The sequence below is a fragment of the Bos taurus genome, chromosome 21 (genome assembly GCF_002263795.3).
Source record: "Bos taurus isolate L1 Dominette 01449 registration number 42190680 breed Hereford chromosome 21, ARS-UCD2.0, whole genome shotgun sequence".
Classification (NCBI taxonomy): domain Eukaryota; kingdom Metazoa; phylum Chordata; class Mammalia; order Artiodactyla; family Bovidae; genus Bos; species Bos taurus.
Window position 1 is genome coordinate 21402960 of NC_037348.1, and position 14049 is coordinate 21417008.

At 46.5% G+C, this 14049-nt stretch overlaps 1 protein-coding gene across 3 annotated transcripts in view; it reads left to right on the plus strand.

Moving 5' to 3' along the window:
- ZNF710 (zinc finger protein 710) overlaps window positions 1–14049 on the plus strand; it is a 74382-nt gene that overhangs the window by 903 nt on the left and 59430 nt on the right. Inside the window, exon 1 of one of the 3 annotated variants that reach the window (XM_005221856.5) lies at window positions 529–655. The exons of 1 other annotated variant lie outside the window; for it this stretch is intronic. The gene's annotated coding sequence lies outside the window, so the exon portion shown is untranslated. One more of the 3 variants, XM_024982316.2, reaches the window with a different exon arrangement.

Genomic DNA, 14049 nt, shown 5'->3' on the forward strand with positions numbered 1-14049 from the left:
GAGAGCGAGGAGAGCGCGCGAATGAGAGAGAGGAAGAGAGAGAAAGGGAGGGGAGAGAGAGAGAGAAGCAAAAATGAAAGGAAAGCGCGGCGGCGGCGGGGCGGGAGGCCCGGAGGCGGCGGCGGCGGCTCGCGGGCCCGCACGTGGGTGTCCCGGCGCCCGGTGCGCTCCCCCCGCCGCCCGCCCGGGACTCAAAGTTTCACCCCCTCGCCGCGCCGCCCCGCCCCGCCGCTGCCCACAAACTTTATTCTCCGGGCGGGTGGGGTGGCTGCGCGTCCCCGCCGTCCGGGGTGGGGGAGGGCCGGGCGCGCCGCCTGGCTGTCGGGGGGCGCCCCCCCGGGGCCGCCGCGCGCCCCCCCAGCCCGGGGCCAGGGACCTGTTGAAGGCGCTCGCCGTCCGGCCGGGTCCCCACGGCCCTCCTTGGTCGGTCTCGGTTCCCCTTCCTCGTCGCCCACCCTTCTCCGTTTCCTCGCGGTCATTTTCCTAATTGGACAGAGCTGTGGGGTGTGATCGCTGGCGTCAGACTGGGGGGCCCCGGAGGCTGCCAGGTGGGCGCGGGGGACTTGGGGACCGACGGGACAGCCCCAGCCAGCGTGCAGAGCCCACAGATCCGGCCCTGGTGCCACCGCCCCCCTAACCACGGACTTGCTAACTAGTGCGTATCGGGTTTTTTTTTTTTTTCCAACTTGCCTTTTAAGATGACTTTTATGGTCGCTGCAACTGCTTCCCTTCAGTCTGTGCTGTAGTTTGGGAAGATTTAAGAGGCCAGGGAGGTGCTTGCGTGGGTTTTAACTAACCCGAAACGATCATTAATGTATCTCTTAGCTCTGCGAGGGATCGGGCAAGGCGTACTCGGAGCCCGGGTGCATTTTCACAGGGTCACTACGAGGTGCTGGTCCTTTCCCGGTCTGAGCGGTCCAATGAGGGACCCGCCTGGAGGCCCACCCTAGAGCTGCGGGCGGAGCGCCCTAAGTGCTAAGGGCACCGAGAACGCCTTGATTTCTGTGCAAAATGGAAACTCCCAGCCGGCGTAGACCTGGAGGGGATATAGCCAGTTCCGGAGGGCGCCGGGGAAACTCACAAGATTACCCCACAGGTGTGCGGAGAGGGACTTTGAACTGTGGGGGTCACCCAGCCAACTTCGAAGCTGCTCTTTCAGTGCTGCCTTTGTACACGTGTAAGTAAAACAGTCAAAGTTCATTTCTGCCAAGCGGAGGGCCTGGAGCCTGCATCCCTGCTTTTGCCCGGAGACCTGGGGGCCTTCAAAGGACCCGCCGGGCCAGGTGGGGGAGGGGAGGTGAACCGCCCCTAATTGTCTTTAGACTTTAAGAAAAGGCATTCTTAGTGTTTGTGATCAAAGCCTTGGGCCTGTCTGGTTTTGATTTTTGAGACTTATGGTAGTCCCTTTCTCGTTTAAAGCAAATATTAGTCTCTAGAACTTTCCTGGTGGTTTTGTCAGCTGGCCCTCCAGCCACACGTCACTGTGTGCCAGGCACCTGCCAGTCTGGGAACAGGACCTCTAATTGGTCACCTGTAGCTCTAGTGGCTCTAGTGTTCCAGTAACCTGCAGGAGCCTGCCTTCTTGCTTGAGGGCAGTGGAGGTACAGCTGCTCTCTTTGAGGCAGGGTGAGTTGGCCATTTGGGTCATGTTTTCCTTTCCTCCAGGCTCATCTGGTTGCCTGTATGCCCATGGAGGGAGAGGCGTTGAAGTGGGAACAGAGGTTCCCGCTTCTCAGAAAAGATTTCTGGGTGAGTCCTTGACCTGTGGTGTGTGGCCATCGAGCCATTTCTTCTGAACTTGAGGCACTTCCATTCCAACCAGGCATTTTCTACCAGGGAGACTTATTTTAGGCTCTCCGTCTGGAGACAAGGAGACGGACAAGGTCTGGCATGGTTTTTGAGTTGGAGGAAGGGAGACTAATGGGCCCACCAGAGATTTTGCATACCTTCTATTTTAGGTTTGCCTTGTGGCCTAGGGATATTTCTACCAGAGTTGTGCTTGGAAATCTCAGGTTTGAAGATGGAAGGGAGTAAATAAATAAAGGAGGAGTCAGCGCATCTCAGGATGCTGTTTACAGCTTCTCTTCTGGCTGGCTCAGCCAGGAATCTGAGGGCGGGGGCTCATCTTGTTGAATTAAGGAATCTGCTGAGTCTCGTGTTAATGGTGGTCGATCTAGCCCTTAGACTACAAAACTGGAAGAGGACCTTAGAGCTTGTCTGAAAGGTAGAGACAAGAGAAAAACTTTATGCCTGAAATCACGCAGTGATTGACAGTGCCAGCACTCAAACACAGCCTTTCAGAGCCTATTTCCAGTGATCTCTCTCTCTCTTATTTATTTATTTTTTTCTCTCTCTCTCTTTTAATATGTATTTATTTTTTGGGTTGCACCCAGTCTTAGTTGTGGCATGTGATGTCTGGTTTCCTGACCAGGGATTGAACCCAGGCCCCCTGCATTGGGAGTGTGGAGTCAGTCACTGGACCACCAGGGAAGTAAGTCCCCCAAGGGCTCTTAACACAAAGCTGCTGCCTGTATGCCTGCTGGAGTTACGCTCCATCCAAAAAATGTGGCAGTGAGAACATGAAAACCTGAGATACGCTCATGACATAAGTAAATGAAGGACTTTATTTTCTGGTTGTGTTCCGCATACTGTTCTGGAGGATTTGACGGCCGGTGTGACTACGTGGGGAAACCGGGTGTTTCAGGGTGTTTTAACACGGACTTCTTCAAAGTCTGCCAGTTCAGCGGGGCAGCAGTTTAGTCATCGGCTTGTACCTAAGTCCCACTGAGCATTTTTTCATCTGGGATGCTTTCTTCCTGCTTTGTACCTGTGTGTGATTTATTTAGGCATGATCCGGGAGAAGAATGGGGATGGAAAGGAAAGGCCAGAGACCCAAACTGGTATCTCTTCCTGGGCTACATCTCTTACTACCTTCAGCTCATGAGGTCTTTCGTTGTTCATTGCTAATGATCACCTGTGCCTAGAACAGGGCCCGGCACATAGTGGGCCCTCCATAAATTCTTGTTGAGTAAATGTACTGGGTGTTAGGAAAGAGTTCCCTCCCAGAAGGGACCGACAAATGACAGACGGGAGGCAGAGGCAGGGAGGTAATTGATGGGAGCTGCAGAGTTTTGCTGTGAGTCAGGGCTTTGAACAAGCTCCAGACAGGTAAGGCAGGAGGGGCTGGGAAGAGCAAATCTCATGGGGTGGAGCCACTGGGTGGAGACTTGTGAAACAATAGATCTTGAATTGGACAGGTTGTGGGGAGGATAATAATAACCATAGGTCTTGGGCCAGGCTTGTGTAAGTGCTCTGTGTGTATTGTCTCCCTAAGAGTCCTCACAGGTGCTAGTTGTTGCTTGCAGGCTGAGTTGCTCAGTCGTGTCTGACTCTTGGCCACCCCATGGACCGTAGCCCACCAGGCCCCTCTGTCCATGGGATTCTCCAGGCAAGAATACTGGAGTGGATTACCATTTCCTCCTCCAGGGGATCTTCCTGACCCGGGAATTGAACTGCTGAATTGGCAGGCAGGTTCTTTCCCATTTAGCAGATTGGAGAACTGAAGCACAGAGGAGTCAGTAACTCATTCAAGAGCACAAAGCTGGTGGTGTCTGAACTCAAGCAGACTGACTTCAGACTTGGCTGCCCTAGAATGATGATGAGTTCAGGTATTTCTGCCCATGTCAAGGAGCTGGGCATTCAGAGCTTTGGGGTTGCTAGAAAGGATAGCAACGGAAAAATTGAAAAAGAAATTGTTGGTCTGCAGTGCAGTGAAGCTGGTCAGGGAAATGGCCCTCTGCTTCCTTTGCCAAGGCCCTCAAGGTGTCTGAAGACTGTAAAAGTTTTTTTTTTTTTTTGAAAGTATTTATTTATTTGGCTGCTTTGGGTCTTAGTTTGGCATGTGAACGCTTTCTTGCTGCTTGTGGGATCTAGTTCCCTGACCAGGGATCAAACCCTGGCCCTCTGCATTGGGGGTGCAGAGTCTTAGCCACTGAACCACCAGGGAAATCCCCTGTAAGGGAATATTTATTTTGGGGACCTAACTATTTCCCAGGCACAGTGGCTAGTACCAGATTGGGTCTGTTTTGCGCTTGATAAAGATTTAAGAGACTTTGTTTTTTAGGTTGCTTTTCAAGTTATGTTTTAGTCCACATGTATTTGAAACTGGTGGGAATTTTAAAGCCAAAAGTGTCACCTTTGTCCATGAGGCCTCTAGAAAGTGTTTCCCACCTGCTCAAGCCTTCCCTTCCTACTCCAAGTACGCTGGTCCAGGCTACTCAGCCCACAACAGCTGCCCTTAAAAAAAAATGTATTTATTGTTGGTCATGCTGGGTCTTCACTGCTACTCTGGCTTTTCTCTAGTTGCAGCAAGCAGGGACCGCTCTACAATTGCGGTATGCAGGCTTCTTACTGTGGTGGTGTCTTCTGTTGAGGCGCACAGGCTTCAGCAGCTGTAGCACATGGGCTCAGCAGTTGTGGCTCCCGGACTCTGTAGTTACCGCGCACAGGCTTAGTTGCTCCGAGGCTTGTGGGATCTTCCCTGATCGAGGACTGAACCCGAGTCTCCTGTGTTGGCAGGCAGATTCTTTGCCACTGCGCCACCAGGGAAGTCCACAACAGCTGCCCTTTTATTGACAGTCTGCCAGTCCCATCCTCGTGGAGCTTGCAGTCTCCCTGGGAGACAGACATTAAACTAATAATTACACCAATACTCTTTAATTACAATTGTTACAAATGCTTCAAAGGAAGAAGTACAGAGACCACGGGAGCTGATAATCAAGAATGGGGGAAGGGAGGCTTTCCTGAAGAAAAGGCATTTAAACAGCCACGCAGAGGGTGGGCAAAGAGGCTTTAACCAGGTGGGACAGTCCATTAGCCTTGATGTAAGCCTTTGCTGCTCTGTATGTGGTCCAGGCAGCAGCAGCAGCATTACCTGAGAGCTTGTTAGAAAGGCAGGATCTTGGGCCTGCCCCAGACCTGCTGAATCTGCATCTTAAGATTCCCGTGCGTGGTAGAGTCTAAGAAATGCTGATGGAATCAAAGTACCGAACTGGGAGGTTCCCAGCTTTGCTGCAAGTGAGTTGGGTGACCTCAGGCAAGTCACCCACCTTGAAGTGACTTGGAGGAGTAATAACAAGGCAATTAGATCATCCCACAAGTTCTTTCCCAGGTGGCTCAGTGGTCAAGAATCCGCCTGTCAGTGCAACAGACACAAGAGATGCGGGTTTGATCCCTGAGTCGGAAAGATCCCCTGGAGGAGGAAATGGCAACCCACTCCAGTATTCTTGCCTGGAGAATCCCATGGACAGAGGAGCCCGGTGGGCTACACAGAGAGTCGGGCACAACTGAGCACACATCGCATACACACACAGCTTCCTTCTGGCTTCTCAGGTCTTTGGCTTTTGTGGTGGGTGCTGTCTCCAAGCTTATGGAGGGAGAGGACCTGGGCTTACACAGCATCCACCTGTGCCATGCTCTTGGTCGGAGGGCCAGCAATGGACACTAGTCCATGCTCTAGTCTGACTTCAGTGAACACTAAAGAGGGGCCAGACCATTCTTCGGGGAAAGATGAGAATAATTCACAAAAAACATGTGGAACTTTGTGGCACATACAATACTGTCTTTTTATTTTTAATATTTACGTATGTATGTATCTATTTATTTGACTGCACTGGGTCTTAGTTGCAGCACAAGGGGGTCTTCCCTTGTGGCATATGCACTCTTAGTTGCAGCGCGTGCGATCCAGTTCCCCTGACCAGGGATGGAACTCAGGCCCCCTGCACTGGGAGCATGGAGTCTTAACCACTGGCCCACCAGGAAAGTCTTGCGAGACTGTCTTAAGGTGACCCAGGGATGAGTTGACCTGAAGCAGGAGAAAAATGGGCAGGGTCAAAGGGACTTTGAGGAAGAAGGGTGTAACATTTCTTACCCAAACTGAGGGCGGAGGGACCTGCTTAACTGCTGTACATGTGAACATAATAACTTCAAGAACTGCCATGGTGTTTTGACCCTGAGATCCTCACATCACTGTAGAGAGAACCAGAGGGCTAGAATCAGACCTTCTTGACCTTCACAGCCGTGGTGCGGCTTCAGTTACATCTGCAGCTGTACAGAGGGTGACATTCTAGGGGTAGGGCCTATAGCTTTCACCAGCCTCAAAGGGGTCTATACTACTACTACTAAGTCATTTCAGTCGTGTCCAACTCTGTGCGACCCCATAGACGGCAGCCCACCAGGCTCCCCCGTCCCTGGGATTCTCCAAGCAAGAACGCTGGAGTGGGTTGCCATTTCCTTCTCCAATGCATGAAAGTGAAAGTGAAGTCGCTCAGTCGTGTCCGACGACCCCATGGACTGCAGCCTACCAGGCTCCTCCATCCATGGGATTTTTCAGGCAAAAGTACTGGAGTGGGGTGCCATTGCCTTCTCCGAAAGTGGGGGGGGGTGGTCTATAGCCTCCCAGAACTAGGGACAAAGGGCTTTCTTGACTAATGTCTCCCAGCTCTTTTATTATGCGGCACTGGCTATGTCCCAGGCGCTATTCTCATATATGTATTAGCACTTCCCACATATGTATTAGCCCATTTAGGTTGAATACTAGGTCACACACCTAGTAAGTTTCAGGACCAGGATTGGCACCCAGGCAGTCAGGCCCCAGAGTCTCTGAGCAAAGCCCATCTTAGAAACAGGGCAGGTGAAACCAGGGGCTTGCTGTTTTCAGTGGGAACAGAAATTGAAATTACGGAGGCCTCCACTTTACAAGTAAGCGTCTCCCAATTGTTCATGCATAAAACTGCAAGGATTTTCCCAAGGAAACGTGTTACAAGTAGCACAGAGTTGCCAGGCTAGCCAGTGAGAGCCTGTGTCACTATTATACTCAACTCATGATAATTTGCAAAAAAAAAAAATTAGAAAACAAGACTGCTGCAGTACTTCAAGGAAAATTAAGAATTCTAGAATCCAGGGACTTCCCTGGTGGTCCAGTGGTTAAGTCTTCGCCTTCCAGTGCAGGGGATGCACGTTTGATCCCTGGTTGGAAAGCTAAGAACCCGCATGCCTTGTGGCTCAAAAAAAAAAAAAAAAAAAAAAAAATCCAGAACATAAAGCAGAAGCAACATTGTAACAAACTCAATAAAGACTATAACTAAAATGGTCAGTATAAAAAAAAAAGAAATCTTAAAAAAAATACAATTAATAATGTTTTTAAAAAGTTCTAGAATTGAATAGAAGGTGCTTGAACACAGTCAAATAAGGGAAGTGAGGTGCTTGCAGGAAATTGGGGTAGATTCTGAAAGGGGGGATCAAAGAATGTTAGAGGTCAAAGTGGGGCTAAATGTATGTTGAATCAGCAGCTTCAAAAGGTGAAATAACTGGCTTTTGCTGCTGCTGCTAAGTCACTTCAGTCGTGTCTGACTCTGTGCGACCCCATAGATGGCAGCCCACCAGGCTCCGCCATCCCTGGAATTCTCCAGGCAAGAACACTGGAGTGGGTTGCCCTTTCCTTCTCCAATGCATGAAAGTGAAAAGTGAAAGTGAAGTCGCTCAGTCGTGTCCGGCTCTAGCGACCCCATGAACTGCAGCCTACCAGGCCCCTCCGTCCATGGGATTTTCTAGGCAAAAGTACTGGAGCAGTGTGCCATTGCCTTCTCCGAACTGGCTTTTATTACCTACTAATTAATGTGTATAGCTCCCAGACCGGACCTTTCCTGCATCCCTAGTACAGAGGCCTTTTGTCTTCTCTCTTACTCATTTCTGTGCCATTTGAATATTTATCGCTATGTATTATCTTTATAATCTGTATATTTATAAATGGAGTAAAAGGACTATTAGAAGCAGGTTGATCTCTAGAGGGGGCTTTGGTTCTGTCTTCTACCACCATCATGGTAAAGGAGTTTCTACTATTAAATCCTATGCTCTATCATGTGTGGGTTTTCCGGATAGCTCAGAGGGTAAAGAATCCACCTGCAATGCAGGAGACGTGAGTTTGATCCCTGGTCTGGGAAGATCCCCTGGAGAAGGAAATGGCAACCCACCACAGTATTCTTGCCTGGAGAATCCTGTGGACAGAGAAGCTACAGTCCATAGGGTCGCAAAGAGCCGGACACAACTGAGGAGACTGAGCATGCACACATCATGTGTATATTTTGGGAGAACCAAGAGGACTGTTGGAAATGTGAGGGTTTTCAGTGTAGTCAGAAGCTGAGAATAGGAGATCACATTGTGGCCCACCTGCGTTCTCTGCCTCCCAGGGTATAACAAATAGGGAATCAAAATCAGGTAAAAATGATCACTACAGAAAACATGAATGGGGACTTCCCTGGTGGTCCAGTGGTTAAGACTTCGCCTTCCAGTGCCAGGGGTGTGTGTTCGATTCTTGGTCGGGGAGCTAAATCCTACATGCCTCGTGGCCAAAAAAACCAAAACATGAAACAGAAGTAATACTGTAATAAATCCAGTATATATTTTTAAATACTAAAGTCACCTTAAAAATAATTTTCTAAAAATTAAAGAAAGCAGGAATGTCCACCCTGCAGATTTATGTGGGAGACTAACTTCTGTGATGACTCTTAGTTCTGTATTGTTTGTCTTTTGAGTGGTACCTAAACACCATCCCCACCCCCAACTTATTCCCACTGGGGCTGCAGTGGGATGCAATTTTGAAAGGGGAAGGTTGTCCTGTACGTGTTTGGTGTAAAAAAAAAAATCATACAAACTTTAATAATGGCTGTTTTATGTGCCATGTCAGAATGTCCTCATGAGGACACACCCAAGCTGGCCTCTCAGGCTCAGGGAGGCCTCAGAGGCTGGCAGTGCTGGTTGGTTATCCCTGCCCTGTGATGGACTGCAGCACACCAGGCTTCCTGTCTTTCACGCGCTCCCAGAGCTTGCTCAAACTCATGTCCATTGAGTTGGTAATGCCATCCAACCAGCTCATCCTTTGTTGCCCCCTTCTCCTTTTGCCTTCAATCTTTCTCAGCATCATGGTCTTTTCCAATGAGTTGGCTCTTTTCATCAGGTGCCCGAAGTAATGGAGCTTTAGCATCAGTCCTTCCAGTGAATATTCCGGGATGATTTCCTTCAGGATTGACTGGTTTGATCTCCTTGCCGTCCAAGGACCTCTCAAGAGTCTTTTCCAGCATCACAGTTGGAAAGCATCAAGTTTCTTCTTTTCCTCATTCTTTCTTCTCCATTTTTTGTTTGTTTTTTCCTCTTTATTGCTTTGGAACTTATACACTCTATTTCTGTTCTTTTGATGCATGAAGACTGTATAAGGTTTAAAGTTAGTTGGTATTGGTATCTTTTTTCCAAGCAATTCAAGGCTCTCAGGATGCTTTATGTGAAGTCACCATCGTCCCTGCTCATGTTCAGTTGTCTTGGAGTGGTTTAGCTCTGTCTTGTTTCACTGTTTAATACCACAAATTGAACCTTCTTTTCAGTGCTCTATATGGTTGGTTAACTTTTGAGTTCCACACAGTTACCATTTTGTTCACTCATATTGCTTCCCACATCTCAGGCTTTCTCTCTGAAATCAGAACATCTGTGGTGGAGGTGTTTTAATCATTAACTTCCAGTTCCTATTTGATTCGAATTTTATTTCATAGAGAGTGTTTTACTGGGTATAAAACTTTAGCTTGACAGTTATTTTATCTTAGTATTTAAAGATAGTATTCTATAGTCTTTCGGCTTTCCTTATTGATATTGAGAAGCCCAGTTATTGATTTCAGGCAATTTCTTCTCTGGTTGTTGTTTTGTTATTGTGGTGGTGGTGGTGGTGGTGTGTGTTCACACACGTACACATGAGTATGTGGGTTTTTTTGGTTGTTGGTTTTTTTTCTTTATTTTCAGCTTAATGTGTTTAGGAGTGGATTATATTTTGTTTGGCTAAGAATTCATTAGACTTCCTAAAACCAAAGATTAGTGACTTTTATCAGTTCTAGAAAATTTTTATCCTTTAGCTCTTTGACTGTTACCTATCATTTTCTATGATTTCTCTTTCAGAACTCTGATTAGATATGCTAGATCTGGTTCTGTCCTTTTTTCATCTCTTAACTTCTTTTTAATTTCAACACTTTTATAGTGTTTTCTGGGTAATTTCTTATTTGTCTTCCAGTTCACTAATTCTCTCTTCAGTTATCTCTGATTTTCTGTTCAGCCCTTCCACTGATGTATTTTTAATATCAGTATTAACTCACAAGTTGTAATATACTTTTTGTGTTTTAATCCATTGCAGTTATTTTCCTTGATGTTCATTTTTAAGTTTATAATCTGGATGAGAATCGTGTTTCTTGTTTTATCATTTTTCAAATATGTGTGACTTTTAAAAATCTCTTACTCTTTACCTGGGTTTTTATTTTATTTTGTTTTTTTCCTTTACCTGGGTTTTTAAATCCTTATTTCCTTATCATGTTGTACATACCTTTTCTTTTTTTGTATCCAGTAATTCTAGTATCTGCAGTATTTGCAGGTATGGTTCTGTTGTTTGATGGTTCTGCTCACTCCCATTCATGAAGGCTTGTTTCCTTATGTGTTTTGTGATTTTCTGTTGTGAGCTTATGTTTGTTAGAATTCCATCTGTGAGAATTCTTTAAGGTGTGGGATGAGAGTACATTCTTCCTGGGAGAATATGTGTTGCCTTCTGCCAGACACCTTAAGGTCTTACAGATAAGCCATTATTTACATTTCTTAGCTTATAGTTTGGGGACCAGAGCCCAAACCCACATGCAGGCTGGCTAATGACCGTGGATTGTCAGAGGAGCCTTTTCATCGAAAATTCTGCCCACCACTAACACTAAGCCAGATGACTTCCTACTTGACTGTATACCACCAGACACCCCACCTTGTCCTATTGTTCCTATATTGCCAAATGCCTTTTCTCCGTATTTGGACAAAGGCCTAATTATGTCAGGCACAGTTGAAAACTGTACTTCTGAGCCTTCCTCATGCCATCCCTTGCAAAATTAACCAGTCCTTGTACATTAATTCGCCCTTGTCACCTTACCTGTTAGGCTGTGGGGATGTGTGTTCAGACCCCACACTGGATTCTGAACTTCTTAAAAGCGCAGAGCTGTGTCATTTATTTCTGGAGCCCTAGTGCCTGGCTCACTGTTGGGCAGAGTGGTTGCTTAATAGATATCTATTGATTGGATGGAATTTATGGCAAAATCAATATTTCTGTTCTTCTTGAATAGTAATAAAATCACAGGCATTAAGCATTAACCTACCCTGTGATCTTGGACAAGTCCAGTTTACCTCTTTGTTTTTTGTTTCAGTTGTTTATTTTTTGGCTGTGCAGGGTCTTGGTTGCTGTGCATGGTCTTTCTCTACTTGGGGAGAGCGGGAGCTACTCTCTAGTTACGGTACTCGAGCTTCTCGTTGCAGTGGCTTCTCTTGCTGTGGAGCACAAGCTTTAGAGCACGTGGCTTCAGCAGTCACGGCTCCCAGGCTCTAGAGCGCAGGCTCTGTAATTGTGGCACATGGGCTTAATTGCTCTGTGGCATGTGGGATCTTCCCAGATCTGGGGTCGAACCTGTTTCTCCTGCATTAGGAGGCAGATTCTTTACCACTGAGCCACCAGGGAAGCCCAGTTTACCTCTTTGGATCTGAGTGACTGAGCTTTAAAATAAAAGGATGCTTCTGAAATCTCTACCTACTCTAAGATACTGGCATTCAGCATAACTTGTATGACTGTCAAGCATGATAACATGAATCACCACCTGGGTCACAAATGGAATGAAGGGATGGGAGGGCCTTGGAGAGAGAAAGTATGATTCTGAGAAGATGGGCATGATATGGAAGAGAAGGAAGAGAAGGGACTCAAAAATAAATTAATAAGAAAGGTGACATTTTAAAATTTGTGACTTGAGACAACCTGCTGCTGCTGCTGCTAAGTCACTTCAGTCGTGTCCGACTCTGTGCGACCCCATAGACGGCACCCCACCAGGCTCCGCCATCCCTGGGGTTCTCCAGGCAGGAACACTGGAGGGGGTTGCCATTTCCTTCTCCAATGCATGGAAGTGAAAAGTGAAAGGGAAGTCACTCAGTCATGTCTGACTCTTCACGACGCCATGGACTACAGCCTATCAGGCTCCTCCGTCCATGGGATTCTCCAGGCAAGAGTACTGGAGTGGGGTGCCATTGCCTTCTCCGTGAGGCAACCTGATGGCTACATTAAAAAAAAAGAACATGCTATAACAAAATAAATTCAGATGGATTAGAGATGTTAGATGTTAAAAACAAACTCAGGGAAAATAGTTTCCAAGTATGACTTAAAACCCAGGAGCCATAGAAGAAAAGCTGATTATACTTGACCCTACACAAGTAAATTTCTACGAGGCAAAAATCATCATAAACAGTCAAAAGAGTCTCCTACGTCTCAAAACTGGGAAAACATTTTCATGACGCATATCAGAGATAAAGCTAATTTTCTTAATATCTAAAGAGGAAATCAGTAAGAAAAAGACCATCAACCAAATTTGTTTAAAAAATACTTACTTCTTTGTCTATGCAGCTCTTGGTTGTTTTGTGTGGGATCTAGTTCCCTGACCAGAGATGAAACCTGGGCCCCTGCATTAGGAGTGTGGGGTCTTAGCCACTGGATCACCAGAAAAGTCCCATTAACCCAATTGTTTAAATGGGCTAATGGACCAGTCACAGAAAAGGAAATACAAATGGTTCTTCACCATATGAAGTGTTCTTTCAGCCCACCAGTGTTAAGAGAAGTGTTAACTCTGCTATGAAGAAGTGACAGTGGGAATAGATACTCTCCGAATTATTAAAAAAGTATAAGTTGGTACAACCTGTATAGAGAGTGTTTTGACAATATTTTTTAAAATTGCACAAGCAACTCCACTTCTGAGGATTCCTCTCACAGGTATGAGTATACCTGTGAAATGATGCATTTATCAAGATAGTTTATTGCTTCATTGTTTGTAAAAGCAAAAAAAAAAAAAAAGCAAGTGGAACAACCTTATTGTCCATCAGTAGAAAACTGTTAAATAAATTATCCTATGTCCATGCACTGAAAATTCAGTTCAGCGGTAAAAAGGAATGTGAAAGCTCCCTGTATGTGGATGTGGTTGCCAAGCCATTAAGTAAGAAAGTAAGAGACAGAATGAGTGGCTGTGTGGCATGCTGTAAGGATACCTAGGCGACTGGTAATAGTGGTTTCCCACAGCAGATGCGGACTGTTCAGTGTGTTCCTTCTTCTTTTTGAATTTTGCACTTTGTGTGTATACTACCTAATTTATTTGTTTGGCCATGCCATGTGGCTTGCAGCAATTTACTTTCCCGACCAGGGATCAAACCTGTGCCCGCTGCGGCGAAAGTGCAGAGTCTTAACCACTGGTGGTGGTTGTTAAGTCACTAAATCATATCCAGCTCTTTCTGACCCCATGGACTGAAGCACATCAGGTTTCCCTGTCCTTCACCATCTCCCAGAGTTTGCTCAAACACATGTCCCTTGAGTTGGTGATGCCATTCCATCCATATCATTCTGTCACCCCCTTCTTCTACCCTCAGTCTTTCACAGCATCAGGGTGTTTTCCAGTGAGTCAGTTCTTTGCATCACGTGGCCAAAGTGGTGGAGCTTTAGCATCAGTTCTTCCGATGAAAATTCAGGGTTGATTTCTTTTAGGATTGACTGGTTTGATTTCCTTGCTTATTGAACCACCAGAGAATTCCTTATGTCACCTAATTTAAAAAAAAAAACAAAACATTTTTTTTCAAAGAAGGAGGTTAGAGTGGGAAGGAGGGAGGAAGAGAAGAAGGATCTCACCTTTGCTCTGCTTTTTCACATAGGCTATTTTAGTTATTCAACTCAACAGCCCCTAAGGAGGCTACCATTTTATAGACCAAGAAATTGAAGCTTGAAAGTCTGCAATGACTTGCCCAAGTTCACAGAGAGCGCCTTGGAACCTAGCATTGAGTCCAGCTCTCACTGCAGAATCGTCGAGCTCATATCTGTAGATCAGTACTTTCTTGTTTCCTTCCTTTATTTTTAACCAGCCTCTCATAGGTCAAGGACCAATGGGCTGTGCATCATGGCCTAGACAG